The following is a 13,408-nucleotide window of genomic DNA, read 5'->3' on the forward strand; positions in this document are numbered from 1 at the left end:
TTCGAGCAGTGGAATCGGTAACCCTGTGGAATCACCATATGACAAAGTGGAGCCACTAGGTGAAAGAATTGCAACCAATGTCAAATTCCTACTCCTTGTTCATCAACAAGGAATAGATCTAATATTTTATCATTCTGCAGGGAAATATTTCTTTGTTACTTCATCCTTGACAACAATGCCAAATGTTGGCATTTTTCTCGGAGGTAGTTCTTGGCTGCAAAAACTACACAGAGAAACCAACTCAACCAACCTTTAGGTTCAAGTTGGCCCTTGAACCAGAGGGGGCTCCCTAAATTATTACAAGCCCTTGTTTAACGTTTTTCATTGTCACTAAACAACAACCTATGAAGCACAATGGCCAGATTTATGATTTAGTTTGGGTGGTTGCTAATGATTACCCAATCTTTGTTCATGAATAAAGGCTCATCTTACAGTGTACTTGCTCAAAGTGTCAGCTTCCAGCCTGACAGAATAACATGATTTATAAATAATTTGACAGAATAATATAAGGATATTCCTAATAATTAAGCAGTGAAACTAAATACTTAATCAATTAGGCAAATTTGGATGTCTGTAGAAAAATTCTACAGCCCAACACAACACATTGCAGATAATGGTAGAAGGAAATAATTAGTAAATATGTAGAGGAGCTATCTCATACAAATAGTCCAATAAACTGATCTCTTTAAATGATTTAAATTTTGCAAGGATTTCAAAAATATTGATACTCAATCTATTCTTACCCACAATATTCTATGCAATATTGAACATGTGTAGAAAGAGAGTATGAAAGTACTCGAAAAGCAAAAAGAAATACAATTTATATCATGAACTGGAGCCAAAAGGCTTTAATTAGGAAATCTGTAATAAAAGTTTTACAAAACTGACAAGTTTTGGCACCAAAAGCCAACCCTTGTTTATTACAAATGAAATAATATATAGACAAAATCTCTCATAACTATTACAATAATTATAGAATAAAATCCTGAAAAATATACCAAAAATAAAACAATCTCTCTAATTTATCTGCTGGAAACTTTGAACTTATTGTTGTTAGGATATTCCGACACATAGGAAATAGTTAAGTTCAACTTGGTCTAGTACAGAGTTAGGTATAGAGTTAGGTAAAGTGTGTTTCTTTATCGTTGTACATTTTGTAACTTACAATCCGACGGTCACGATATGTAGTGATCCGACGGTTCACTCTCTCCTCGGTATTACCGACACTTGATCCGTGGCTTGACACCCGATTGGTCCATGAGTTCTATTTAAAGCGCATGGAGGGTCATTGTTCGGGTAATCCATCTATGAGAGAAAGCTTATGTAAATTTTCATTCTTGGATTAATAAATTGCCTGAAGTGGCCACGTTGGCTCAGGCCGTGGACTGTTTCCCTCTTTGAGGGTTTTAACCACGTCAAAAATACTGGTGTATTGATTTGAGATCTGGTTGTGAGCGGTGTCCTTTTGGTGTTCTTTCTGAGGAACTTACCCTGTAAATTCCTACATGGTATCAAAGCTATTTGAGGGCCGCGTCCGTTGGTGATCCAAACCTGAAGCCGGTATAACTGCATGCGGCTATCGTTTCCTAGATCTACTGTTTCTGACTGCTTTCGGGCCGAGATGACTGCTCTGTTGTGTTCGGAGCATCTGTTCCAGTGAGGAACCCCTTTCGTTTCACGCGAAAAGGTTTCTGGTAGCCCTATTTGCGTCATTTTTAAGATCTGGAGGTATACAGTGTTTATCTGCAGTTTACTGTTATTTTCTCTCTAGTTATTTCGGTTTCTGTTTATTTAGCTTTTTTTATTACTGGATCTATACCTTTCATTTCTGCGTATGCTCTTTGCCCTGCGACTCTGTGCGATCTGGGCAAATCAGAAACATAAAGGAAGTTTTTTTCTCATGCGTATGCTCTTTTCCCTGCACCTTAGTGTGATCTTGGAAAATCAGAAACATTGAGAAAAATATTTAGTTTCCGGCTAAAGCTAACTTTGAGCCGTAAGGTTCGTTTTTCTTTGCATATTCGTGTTGGGTTTTGTGTTTTTGTTTTGTAGGAAAAAAGAGCTTTCTCAAGGCAAGCACGCAACCCAAGGCCCCCCCCCCTCTCTCTCTCTCAAATTTTTTGTATAGCTCAATTGGTTCAAAGCTATTTTAAGAGAGTAGAGGTCTTAGGTTCAAATCTCCATTTTTTGGGGGCGTTTTTTTTCATTCCCGCACATTCGCGCACTTTGCCGACAACTTCAACAATTTGTTTTTTCAAAAAGCCATAACTTCTTCATCCGGAAGCCTTTTTCAGAGTCGTTTTTTTTAAAACAGCCTAATTTTTCGAGATCTATCCATTGGAACACTTACTTTCAGCATCTTCAGCTTCAGTTTTAAAAAAAAAAAAATGGAAAGTCCATGCCAAGTCATTCTTGACAGCACTAACTACTTCCAATGGATAGCCTACATGGAAGATTTACTTAGAAGTAAAGGTCTCTACAGAATAGCCACAAGCCAAGAGAAGAAACCAAAAGATGAAGACAAGGCTGCAAAATGGGAAAATAGACAAGATCAAGCACGTGGTTTGATAGGGATGTCTATTTCTCCTGATCTTAGATTCCATATTGCAGAACTTGATACTCCTCATGAAGCATTGGAACAAATCACTAAAGTTTTTGGGATTAAAAATGAAATTAGAGCCCATCAACTTGAAAATGAGTTGCTTACATTGGATCCTAATAATTTTTCTTGCATTGAAGATTTCTTGTCAAAATTCAAGACCCTTAGATATCTCTTGGAAGGTGTTAAGGTTAAGAAAGAAGATAGTAACCTTATTTATTCCATCTTTACTAAGTTGGGACCAGCCTACTCTGTATTTGTTTCCACCTTCCATTCTACAAGGGAAGCTTTCATTTGTCAAGGAAAAGACTACAAGGCCCCTTCCTTTGACTCTTTTTGTGATTCCCTCCTTCCTTCTCCTATTGTGTCATATTTGTAAATCCTTCAATCCTATCCCAAGTTGTTCTTAAGGGGGGATGTTAGGATATTCCGACACATAGGAAATAGTTAAGTTAAAGTTGGTCTAGTAATGAGTTAGGTATAGAGTTAGGTAAAGTGTGTTTCTTTACCGTTGTACATTTTATAGCTTACAATCCGACGGTCACGATATGTAGTGATCCGACGGTTCACTCTCTCCTCGGTATTAGCGATACTTGATCTGTGGCTTGACACCCGATTGGTCCATGAGTTCTATTTAAAGCGCATGGAGGGTCATTGTTCGGGTAATCCGTCTATGAGAGAAAGCTTATGTAAATTTTCATTCTTGGATTAATAAATTGCCTGAAGTGGCCACGTTGGCTCAGGCCGTGGACTGTTTCCCTCTTTGAGGGTTTTAACCACGTCAAAAATACTGGTGTATTGATTTGAGATCTGGTTGTGAGCGGTGTCCTTTTGGTGTTCTTTCTGAGGAACTTACCCTGTAAATTCCTACAATTGCAAGTATCTTGCCTTGAAATCTGGAATTGGTTCACTAGTGCTAATATTTTGCCTTTGTTTGTTGAACTGCTTGAGTCAAATTCCTTGGAATTGAATTTGGAATGTTCTGCCACTTGTCTCCTTTCTCAAAAGATAAGTTCACCCCTTTCCTTAGTAATAAATAAACATTCATAACAGGTTCATATTTCACTTTAAAACATTTAATAAAGATGTCGGAGTATGTCCATTGATGATTAGAATTAAGGGACTGATATTTCAACCTATAGAAAAGGAGATTTGTTGCCCTGTACCAAAATGAACTCAACCTAGTAGTGATAATAGAGCTTAGTCTTTAATTTGTAGCACTAACTTCAACAAATGAGGAAATAACTCAATCTACTAAACCTAATAAATCTTGCTTCTAAAGCCTGAGAGGTTACAACTCTTTTTTCCATTAATCTCTTTCCCATATTGGTCTTGGTTGTCCATAAAAAAACACCTAAAATGTGTGAAAGTATAACTGAACGTACCAAGGCACAACCTGAAAAGCAATAAGGCTTATATGGCATTCAACTACACTTGGTTAGGCATATACACCATAATCAACCCAATTTTTTTAATGAGATTTTTTAGCTTTCATAGAAATCATAATAGAGCCTCGTACATTTCTACTACCCATCAAAAACCTATTTGCACAAAAAGGTTCCAAGAGAGACAATGTTATGAAACCAGCTCACAAAAAGATAGAAAAGATAGATCAACGCCTTAGAATTTATCCTCTTCGAGAGGGCAACCTCCTTTACATTACACAAATGAATGATTCTTTGATGATTCAAATGACAAAACCTCCTTTCTATATATAGGAGTCTAAGGAGTCACAATATAACCCAACCGACCTAACAATAATAATATAAATGCACAAAACTAACAATAGAGGGATACTATGGGGCACAATAATAAAAATATGGGGACAATAGGGGCACAACAATATTAATAAGGGATATAACTACAATAGTAATGGGGTAATCACTAGTATTATAGGGACCTAACATGCCCCTCTCCTTCAAAAAAGTGTTGTCCTCAATGCCTGAGTAGTTTTGGATGCTTTTGTATAAAATTTTCATCCTCCCATGTGGAATCTTTAGCGAATAAGTTCTTCCACTTGATGAGATACTCCGAAATTGATCGATTTCGTAGCTGTTGAGTTCTTGTTTTTGTGACTGCTTCCGGTTCCAATATAATTTGTCCTTCCTTGTCAAGTTCTGGCAATATTGTTTGAACTGGGAGCTTGTCGCCTATAACCTTCTTTAAACATGAAACATGGAAAACTGGGTGCACTCGAGAAGCTGCAGAAAGCTCCAATTTGTATGCCATAGTACCAATCTTTTGCAACACCTTGTACGGACCGTAATACTTTGGTGATAATTTATTATCCTTCTTAGCTTGCTTGAGGGACATTTGTTTATATGGTTGTAGCCGTAGGAATACCCAATCACCTACATCAAACTTCTTTCGCTGCGATGTTGATCTGCCTGTTGTTTCATTCTATTCTGTGCCAACATAAGGTTATCCTTTAAGAGTTGTAGGACTTGTTGTTGATGCTCAATGTGATGTTCCACTGCTTGAACCTTAGAATTTTCTCTTAAATATGATGTGATGGATGGCAGCTGATATCCATAAAGTGCCATAAATGGGGTCATTTTTGTTGTTGTATGGAAGGAAGTGTTATACCACCATTCAGCCAGAGGCAACCATTTGATCCATTGTGTCTATTTATTAGATATAAAGCAACGAAGATATCCTTCCAAACATTTTTTTACTATATCAGTTTGCCCATCAGATTGAGGATGATAAGATGAGCTATGAGCTAACTGAGTACCGAGACAAGAAAATAATTCTGTCCAAAAATTTCCTGTGAAAATGGGATCTCTGTCACTTACAATAATCTTTGGGTTTCCATGTAGCTTTTGAATTGTTTTCATAAATGTAGTAGAAATTGTACTGGCTTTAAATGGATGTGATAATGCACAAAAGTGTGCATACTTGGTAAGTCCGTCAACTACCACCATGATGACACTCTTTCCCTTAGACTTGGGTAAACCTGTGATAAAATCCATTGAAACCTCCTCCCAATGTTGGCTTGGAATGGATAAAGGTTGTAATAGACCCGAGGTCTTAATTGTTTCAACTTTATTTTGTTGGCAAACTAAACATTCTGCCACAAACTTTTGAATATCTAATTTAAGGCCATCCCAAAAAAATTCCTTCTTAACCCTGTGGTAAGTTTTTAAAAATCCTGAGTGCCCTTCTAAGGGAGAAGTGCACAATTCCATAAGAATCTATTGTTTGAGTTGGGAATTCTTACAGAGGTATAAGCGATCTTTGTACCATAACGAATCATTTTGCCAGATAAATGTATCAGATGTACTGGAATCTTGTTGTAACTTTTGAATAAGTGACCACACTTCTTCATCATTCTTCCATTCCTCCCTTGCTTCGTTTATCCAATCTAGTTGGATAATAGAAATGGCAAACAACAATGCTTCCACATCCTCATCCTTTCTTGAGAGTGCATTCGCCACCACATTTTGCTTCCCTTTTTTGTAGATGATTTCAAAGTCATAACCCAACATCTTTGTAACCCACTTTTGTTGCTCTTCAGAGGATAATCTTTGTTCTAAAAGGTATTTAAGGCTATCATGATCTATTTTTACCTTGAATTGTCTTCCCATTAGGTAGGGTCGCCATTTATTAAGTGCATGTAGTATTGCCAACATTTACTTCTCATAAATGGCTTTGTGTAAAAACTTTCCCTTGATTGGACGACTTTCAAAAGCAATGGGTCTTTCATCTTGCATTAAAACAATGCCAATTCCATTTCCTGAAGCATCACATTCCACAATAAAGGTTTTTGTGAAGTCCGGTGTAGCCAAGACTGGTGCTTGGCACATTGCCTCTTTAAGATGTTCGAAGGCCTTTGTTGCTTCTGGAGTCCATGAAAATGCATCTTTCTTCAATAATGTTGTTAGATTTGCTGCTATTCTCCCATCATTTTTAACAAACTTGCGATAATACCCTGTCAACCCGAGAAATCCTCGCAGATGCTTTATGGATGTGGGGATTTTCCATTCCTTAATGGCTTTAATTTTGCTAGGGTCTACCTTAACTCCTTCATGAGATACAATATGACCCAGATATTCCACCTCTTGTACTCCAAAGAAACATTTGGATCTTTTTGCATATAATTGTTTCTCCTCCAATAGTTGTAGCACCCTGTCAACATGTTCAACATGATCCTTCCAACACTTGCTGTAGATTAGTATATCATCAAAAAATACTAACACAAATTTTCTAAGGAAGGGTTTGAAAATGGAATTCATCAAACCTTGAAATGTAGAATGTGCATTGGTAAGGCCAAAAGGCATGACCAAAAATTCATAATGACCCTCATGAGTTGTAAATGTTGTTTTCAAAATTTGTTCAGTCTTCATTCTAATTTGATGATATCCTGAATGAAGATCCAACTTGGTGAAGTAAATTTATCCATGCAATTCATCCAGTAATTCATCAATGACAGGAATGGGAAACTTATCTTTAATAGTGAGCTTGTTGAGCTCCCTATAATCTTGACACATGCGCCATGATCCATCCTTCTTGTGCACCAACACTACTGGAGTAGAGAAAGAACTTTGACTAGGTTGAATTATACTAGCCTCTAGCATTTCTGCAACCATACGTTCAATTTCACTCTTTTGGGCATAGGGATATATGTACGGCCTAATGTTTGGAGGAACACTTCCTGGAATCAGATGAGTAGCATGATCATGATCACGAATAGGTGGGAGACCTTTGGGAGTCTCAAATACCTTGGAATGATTGTCCAATACTTTTTGGAGATCTGGAGAAATAGATGATTTTGATGTGGAAACATCTAGCAAACATAATTGTGCAATTACACCTCTTTGTTCCTTTCTTAGAAGCTTTGTCATATCGTTAGAGTTGATTATCTTTCCCGGTTTTCCTACAATACCCCTTAATTCAACTTCCTTTCCTTCCGCAAAAAATTTCATGAACAGTTCTTGAAAATTAAAAGCTATTGTACCCAAGGATTGTAGCCATTGGACTCCTAGTACAACATCAGCACCTCCCATTGGAATGGAAATCATTGGGCTAGTCAACACATATTCTCCCATGGATAGCTTGATATTATGGCACTTTCCTGAGCAATTTATTGTTCCTCCATTTGCAACCATCACTTGACACTCTGGTGCTGGATGTAGGAAGCAATTCAATTCTTTTGCTACCTTACAATGAATAAAATTGTGGGTACTTCCTGAATCAATCAACACTATTACCTTTTTCTTCTTGATTTTTCCTTCTATCTTGATGGTTTGAGGAGTGGTAATTCCCGCCAATGCATTACAAGATATGGTCGGATACATTTCTTCTTTATCTAGGCTTTGTTCCTGGAGTATATCCTCTCATTTTGACCTTTCTTTCTCCTTTTCTTCTTCCTCTTCACAATCTATGTAGAATAATTTCTTCTCAGCACACTTATGACCTTTAGTGTATTTGCTATCACAACTGTAACAAAGCCCTTTTGCTCTTTTTTCTTCCAATTGTTGTGGTGTCAACCTTATAGGTTGTGGAAGACTAGGGGAAACAACACTTCCATCTTTATAGTTGTGAGTGGTATGCATCTTGGTTGCCATAATTTTTCTTTCCATTTTTCTTGCTAACCTGAATGCCTTCTCTAATGAATTAGGTTCCCAAAGGCGAACATCATGTTGGATATTATCCTTTAAAGTCCCTATGAACACATCAATCCTATGCTCCTCTACAATATTTTTTACCCTTAAGTTCAATTTTTGGAACTCTTCAATGTGCTCCATTATTGAACCCTTTTGTTTGAGACTTATCAATTGGCTAAAAAGTGTGTTGCTTTTTGTATCCTCATAATGTGCTGTCAATTCTTCCGTAAAAATTTCCCAAGTGATAATATGTTTACGAGAGCAAATCCATTGATACCATACAAATTGATTTGGTTCCAAATATAAAGTTGCAATACGTACCTTTTGTGTCTTTTGCACATTATTGAGATCGAAAAATTGCTCCATTTATAATATCCATGTTGCAGGATCCTTGCCATCAAACTTCCTCATATCAATTTTTGGAATATGGTGGGTCTTTGATCCAACATTAGAGTCTATGAAATCATGGTTAACATTTCTTTTGTTTGCATCGTGAGTTTCCTTTACTACCCTTTCACCATTTGTAAGTATTTCTTATAGAAAATTTGTCAAATCTATCTTCAAATCTGCCATGTCTGTCCTCAAATCTATCTTCAAATCGTCCATCTTAGCTTCCATGCCCTTTATCTTAGATTCCATGCCATTTATCTTAGCTTCTGTTAGCTTTTGTGAGAGTGACATTTGTTGCACTTGGTCTTGTAATTTTGATATATCGTGTAGCATTTCTTCCTCTTTTTCATGAGTCATGCTAGAGCTTTCAAGTTGCTTACTAGGTGTTTGCATTTTCTTTCCTTGGGGCATCAGTTATTGATAATAATGCTCTACTATGCCCTTTGAATTCCTTCAAAATAATTTTTCAAACCAAGCTTAAGCAAAAATTTAAAAAAATCTACACACCTTTTTTCACTTTGTAGGATCTCGATATTGCCTCTGATGTATCTCTGTAATTTCAGACCATCCAATTCTAAAATTGTGACCTGTAGTAGCCCTCTGTGTCCTCTTTCTAATGCCACCAGTCTGATCCAAATTGGATTCTCCAACAAAAATTTATGCCAAATCTCCCACAGTGCCCTGATTATAGACTAGTTCAGTAGAGTGAATTGTACGACATGCCACATGTCCCTGTTTCGACCTTTGGCTCTAAAAAATATATACAAGAAACTACAGTCTGTCCTCTTTCTATACCTTCTTACAAAACTTAAATCCGATGGTCAGAGAGAAAGTTATGACGATTTTCCCTAGGTCACCTGTTTGGAATGTAATTCCGGAGTCTGCAAAAGACTAACTTCCATCTTCGCAAATATAGTGCAAAAATCTCTGAAATTCGGTCCCAAGGTTTAATGCTATTTCGTCTCAAATGGGTTTTTTTTCGCTTCTGAAACATCACAGAAAAAAAGTTATAGCAAAAATTCCATGATGACCTATTTGGAGCAGCGAAACCCTAGAATCCAAAGCTCTGATACCAAATGTTATGAAACAAGCTCACAGAAAGATAGAAAAGATATATCAACGCCTTAGAATTTAGCCTCTTTGAGGGGGAAACCTCCTTTACATTATTCAAAGGAATGATTCTTTGATGATTCAAATGATAAAACCTCATTTCTATATATAGGAGTCTAAGGAGTCACAATATAACCCAGCCGACCTAACAATAATAATATAAAGGCACAAAAATAACAATAGAGGGATTCTATGGGGCACAACAATAACAATATGGGGACAATAGGGGCACAAAAATATTAATAAGGGATATAACTACAATAGTAATGGGGTAATTACTAGTATTATAGGGACCTAACAGACAACCAAACGACATGGGCCTTCCATGTAAACCCCATATTTAGTAGATGGGATTCATTATGATTATCGACCAAAACTTCAAACATAATTGAACGATTAGGCATGCCAAAAATATTTTCTAACACATTCGTTTCCTTAAGTACCCTGTGTGGGACGATATTAAAATGAAAATTTGGGTAATTTGTTCTAACAACAAGGGACATGTTTGCATTTGGTGAAACTCCATATTGTTGGAAGTAGGCAAGTATTGATAAAGAAAGGAAAAGAGAGAGTCCTACAATGAAGACATTCCTTGAGCTCCCAGTTTCACTATATCGTAAATTTGATCAACCCAGTGCCACAAGCATAGCCCACATAGAACATAGAAGAGTGACAACCATGGCTGGTGGAATCAAATCTAAAATAGCTCCCACTTTCCCAGCTAGTGAAATGAGGATTAACAATCCAGCACCAACTTCCACAACCCTTCTACTTCGCATCTTAGTAACAAGAAGGGTATGGACATTTTCAGTGAGAGTTGTTGCACCTGTGCCCATACCCCAAAGTCCTACCAAGATGTTTGTCAAACCTTCCAAACCAATTCATGTGCTCACAACCCCAGGTGGTGGTGCCTTCGATGAAACTAAAAGCGATGTTGCATGAAATGAACCAATCGAATCCACAGATGCAATTACAAACATAGAACACATTACATTTTTTTTTTTTCCGCCGGTGGAAGCTCAGAGTGCCCCACTAAAAAGGATATGTAAATCGAACTCGTGATGTTGTTCTCCATGATTTTGAAGCATCTATATGACATTGGTTCATTGTAAATACATTAATCTTGCAAGCCTCTGAAACAATATTTGAAATGGGTACATTTGTATCACATCCTTTGTAATTATAAGCTTTGGCCTTTGTTAGAAGAAAAGCATATGCCCAAGGCCCAGTGGAACAACATAAACTTGAAATATGCGATAGCCAAAAATGGAAATCTTGCCTAGATACAAAGTGAAAAGGATGACTAATAAAAGTTGAGGGATGCTAATTTGCACAAAAGTACCAACTTGAGGAAAACCATAGGTGGAAAATGCTAAACATATTGCTGTTATAGTTGGGGCAACAACAAAGAGGTTTATCAACCTGAGAAAAAGTGACATTAGACCACAATAGCCAAAGATCATTTGGAAAGTGGAACCTATAATTATAGCTCCCTATAATTCCTTCATGATGTGCTTGAATCTCCCATAGTAAAGCCTTCAATTGGTTGATAGTGACAGCATATGTATATCTAATAAGATGCTTAATTGCCTTAGCAGCAACTTCTTGTCCCTTTGGACCAACATTTCTCAAGAGCCATAGGAGGGTTGGAACAACATCTTCACTATGAACACAAGCACAAATTTCTTCACTATGAGAACATAAATTTCCTAACAAAAGTGCAACATCCTCTTTTGCTTTCTGGGATCTAGATTCCAGCAATTGGACAAGTGGAGGTATCCCACCTGCTGCTGTAATTGCCCATTTACTGTCATCGACTTCTACGGACAAAATAGAAAGAAAAGCAATGGCATGCTCCTGTTGTTGCTCATTAGATAGACCAAGGAATGAAATTAAAATTTGAATTCCCTCTGGCCCTTAAATGACTGTTAGAGATTGGAATTGACAAAACATCGGTTTCTTAATAAGTGCATGAGTTCTTCTTGTATCTCACAAATAGCCATAGTCACTAGCACAAACAAAATACTTTTTTCTTTACCATGTAGCAAACCTATGGAGAGATATGAATTTCAATAGAGGCTAGTGAAAGCTTCAATTGCACGTTCTTGCACAAGCAGAGAGCTATGAGGTTTGAGTTGTTTGACTAACAGTCCTTCTATTTTTAATACATCAAGTGAGCCTGTAGTATATGAGCTTTTATTGAACACCATTAATGCATAGGCCAACCTCCACGCCACCGATAATGTCTGCCACTTGAATGTCAGACCAAAAGGATTCAATGCTTTCACCAAGGCTTAGCACAATAACATACATTCCACCTGAATTGTTCACTAAAGCACACATTGCATGTTGCTGAAGGGTTTGGGCAATAGTTTCAGAGGAAATTCAATTGTATATGGCTTCGAGAAATGAGAAAAATGATAAGTCTTCAGCTGGGTAGTAACAATCACTTTAACCATTATAATTAATACCCAACTTCTCAGCAGTTTCCTCATACACAACTTCCTTTTCTCATTTCTCTTTGCCCTTATGAAAAGACTGCTACTTGAAGTTCTCGTTTCAATCTGGAAAAGCATCCTTATCTACCACAACACCTAAAATTCCACTCAACAGTAACACAACTATCCACTAGTTGAAAATAGGCCATCTGGCTCTCGTTGGCTGCTCGGGATGTGGATGCCTCCATTTTGATTTGCATTAAGGATATTTCTACATTTCTTCATTTTGTTGTGTTGAGAATATCACTATGAAATTGATACCATATATTGATACCAATACTTCAATTGATAAAATCTACCACAAATCTTCATTCTTCAGCATATTTACCAAACCAATGTCCCATGAGCTAAATACTCTGCACCTAAGATCAGTACAGGATTCCAATGATCTTAAGATTCAAATCTTGATCTCGTCAATTGACACACTCTATATTTTCATATTCCTCATCACATCAATTCATGCTTAAATACAAATTGCCATCATTTTTCCCTCCAACTAGATCAAAGGACAAGGTATTTCAGAAAAGGGCGCAATTGCCTGATCAACAAACCCATTCTGTGTATATCCTGCCATCATCGCAATCTGCAATATAAACCATGATAAACTATAATTCCCACACAACACATAATGATCTAATGCCACCTTAAACCATGTTTCGCAGATTGACCTCTGCACTATCCTTGAAACCACCAATGGATTTCAAAGGGGGGCGATTATGGTAAGTTGTTTTGCACTTGGGGGGACCGAAATTCTCCAAATGATGCCACATGATCACAAGTGGTTTTTGTCTGAACAAGACTTTGGACCCCCCCTATCCATTAAATCTTAGATGACCTTCGAGAGTCCAAAGTGAAATGAAAACCATTGATATATAAGAGCTAATATTGACCATTAAAAATTGCTCCATATTTATCCCATGTGCTATTATATTTCAATATTTATAAAGGTGTGATTGAATGAAATACATGACATTGTGGGTTGCTCTAGTGCTTTGATTAGTATCGTTGACTACTTGGCTTGCATTTGAGTGGCTTAACTTTGATTTCAAACTTAAAGATTGGGTGATAGACCCAACCTTTTTCTTTTTTAAATAATTGAATATTTTAAATAAAAATAATTTTATATTTTTAATAAAATTAATTATTTAAAAATATATGAAAATATTCAAAATAGCTGAGCAACCATGTTTCCATGAAACCTTATA

General features: G+C 36.8%; 1 pseudogene; it reads right to left on the reverse strand.

Moving 5' to 3' along the window:
* Positions 1-9,989: 9,989 nt before the first annotated feature.
* LOC149242527 (nucleobase-ascorbate transporter 12 pseudogene) lies at positions 9,990-11,509 on the reverse strand (annotated as a pseudogene).
* Between the last annotated feature and the right edge of the window lie 1,899 nt (positions 11,510-13,408).

The sequence above is a fragment of the Pinus tabuliformis genome, chromosome 8 (genome assembly GCF_031772625.1).
Source record: "Pinus tabuliformis cultivar Carrire ecotype Pingquan chromosome 8, CPIR1, whole genome shotgun sequence".
Classification (NCBI taxonomy): Eukaryota; Viridiplantae; Streptophyta; class Pinopsida; order Pinales; family Pinaceae; genus Pinus; species Pinus tabuliformis.